The sequence below is a fragment of the Pinus tabuliformis genome, chromosome Q, assembly GCF_031772625.1.
Source record: "Pinus tabuliformis cultivar Carrire ecotype Pingquan chromosome Q, CPIR1, whole genome shotgun sequence".
NCBI lineage: Eukaryota > Viridiplantae > Streptophyta > Pinopsida > Pinales > Pinaceae > Pinus > Pinus tabuliformis.
The window spans coordinates 637,272,593-637,275,937 of record NC_142296.1 but is presented as its reverse complement, the minus strand read 5'-3'; positions in this window follow the sequence as shown (position 1 = coordinate 637,275,937).

Here is a 3,345-nt window from a genome sequence, read left to right as displayed (position 1 = left end):
TCCTAAGTTTTTATAACATTTAATTATTTATTTATTTTAATCAAAATTTATGGTATTCCTTTATTTCTTATTTATTTACTATTCATTTTTTTTTAACTATATCATTTTATTTTTTGGATTTAAAAATAAAATTGAGTTAATTCATTACTTTGATTTATATTTTATTTTTTTTATTTTCTTATTTTCTTATTACTATTTTTTGTATTCCTAAGTTTTTATAATATTTATTTATTTTAATCAGAATTTCTGGTATTCCTTTATTTCTTTTTTATTTACTATTCATTTTTTTAAACTATATTATTTTATTTTTTGGATTTAAATAATAAAATTGAGTTAATTCGTTACTTTGAATTATATTTTTTTTTTCATTTTCTTATTACTATTTTTAGATTTATTGTTTAAAATAGTTAAATCTAACTTTATTATTTTTAATTTGTTTATTTATTTATTTTATTTTTATTTTTTCCATTTTCTTATTACTATTTTTCAGTTTTATTGTTTAGAATAATTAAGTTTGACCTTATTATTACTGACCTTCGTTTTGATTAAAATAATAATAATAATAATAATAATTAATTTAATTCTTTATTTACAACTAATTTCCATATATTACTTTATTTTAATTAAGAAAAATGTTTATTAATTAATGATAATTTTTAGTCAAAACTAGTTTTTATATTCTAACGGCTAGAAAACATCTCTCTTCATCTATTTAATCTAATACCATGATATGTTTCTTCATCTTGTCCTGAAGATGAACCACACTAGATGACTTGAGACGGGTCCATTTTTTTTTCTCAGTATGAAAAAAGCAGTATATTCATATTCCAAAAATAATGCATAACATCATATACAAATACCAACATATACCAGCAGATACAGTGATACCATATTTGAGTCCATTCCGGCTCAACAAAACACAAAGAGTGCCATCATTATCAGATATATGTCTCATATGCACAATGATCTATACATATATACAGTACATGCATAACAATATGATCTAATATATCATCAGTCCAGAAATTCTAGCACTATGGAAGAAAGTTATACAAAAAACAAAACAAAGAAAATGAGTCTTTTTCAACCAAAATAACTTCTAAATATAATCCGCCAACGATAGCGTATGAATATCCAAGGAATGTAGTAATTATCCAAGCAGTGGGAGCACCTCGACGTCCATGTTGTTTTCCCCCATCTTGATCTCGATGTGCATCCCATCCAGCTCGTCCAGTAGCCCCCTCTTTGAAAGTCCATCCGCGATTTGGTTAAAATCCCTTCCAATGTGCTCAATCGTCGAGTCCTTAAAAGAGGCCCAAAGTTGTTCAATTTGATACATCCAACCATGGAGCGAGGGTTGATAAATTTTTGCATATCCCATGACATAGTCAATGATAATCTTAGAGTCCCCAAAAATGTGAATTTTAGGGATGTTCAGATATTTAGTGAACCAGAGTAGTCCCCTTAGTGCCATGGCTTTTTCCCTCGTGTTCGTGCCATTGCCAGCACCCCAGTGCACCCAAAAACCCTGATCTACAGAAAAAGCCATCGAGAAACTACATCTGCACCTATTTCTTTGTGATGCTCCGTCAAAGAAGCCAGCCGGATAGACTATCCTCGGGCCAGGTGGTTTATGGTAGATTTTCTTGGGTCCCATGCCCAATTGTGAACTAATAGAGAAACATTTTATAATGCGCTCCAACACCTGCATAGCATTTTCTCTGAAATTTTAAAAAATGATATTATTTCTCCATCGCCAGATCTCCTAAAAGAGTATAGGAGGGATATTGCGCCATGAAGTATTTTGATTTCTCCACCATCTCAAGCATTCAGAAATACAGTTATACTGAATATACTAGAAACCAATATAACCAGCAAGCTTTTGCCATAGCTGAATAGCCTTAGGACATTTTAAGAATATGTGGAGATTTCTCTCCTCTACATCCCTGCAAAGTACACATATCCCTAGCCTATACCAATCTCGTTTCTTAGAGTGTTGTGTCTCCTGTCGGCAAAGCGTGAGATATGTATCAACCACCATAGCACTCCCCCCCTTCATTTTTCTAGACTAGGTAATATTGTCCCTATCAGCATCGCGACATACTCTAGCGAGCTGCATGCTAGTTCTAAGCCAATCCCATACCAACACCAGCTGCCCATCCAAACCCAATTCCCTTTGTTGTTTCCACATAGGACATCTTTCTTGCCAAGTCGATATGACATGTTGCCAGAAAAAGATGCCGCAACTGTTTAAGCCATGTATAAAACTATCAGATAGATTATGGGCTGCTTCAATCCCTAGTATTTTATCCACACCAATAATATTGCCTTGGCCAGAACCCAATTTCCAGGCAAGTTGCAGAAGAAAACAATGGTGGATTTTAGTGAAGCTGAGCTAAATTGTTGAGCCCGATGTGATCCCGAGACATCCCCTGCGCAACCACACAGTAAAATCGAGATCCTTCAGGTACTTGTGTCTAATGATCATGCCCCAGGTGCCTTCCCCAAATATCCCTCTCCACAATGATTTAAGTAATAATGCCCAACTGAATCTCCTCAAATTCAGAATACCCTAGCCACCCATACACTTCGGCATAGTGAGGTGGTCCAGCTTTGCAAGATGGTATTTGTTCTTATTTTTCATCCCAGACCAGATGAATTTTTCCATGATCCCATTGAGTCTTTTAATGATGGAGAGAGGAAGTTGATATAAATGTGCCCAGTACACTCCCATCTGCATGATCACTGCTTGTGTCAAAGTGATGCAGGCCCCTTTAGATAACATCTGAATTCCTAGTCATATTTTTTTGTAAAATCTATCCACCAGCCACATCCAGTTTCTTTATGTGATTTTTACCAAAAGATCTCTCAACATTCATAATATGGATCACAAAAGTCTGAATTCAAATAATAAAATTATTAATTAAAACATTTTGACTCAGTGAAATTATATAAAAATAAAAAAACTAAAAAATAAAATTAATAATTAAACCAACCTAGATCCATCTTAATTATGGATCTATCAAGCTCCCAGGCCTTTCTTCAAGTTTTGCACTAAAAAAAGAGGTTTGCACATTGAGAAATTTGATCCCTTTTGGCACTTGATAGATCGAGAGTTAAAATAGATCTAAGCTAGTGTAGATGAAGTAGTATTTTATTAGTGATATGTTCTGATTATTTATATATTAATGTATTTGGATTAGGAAATTTTCAAAATGGTTACTATTATCATAATTAAAAATAAATATAATTTTAAAACTAAAATTAAAATTATATATAATGATGTTTCATTTTATTAGTGATATGTTTTGTTATTGGTGTAGTCTAATTTATAGACAAAATGAC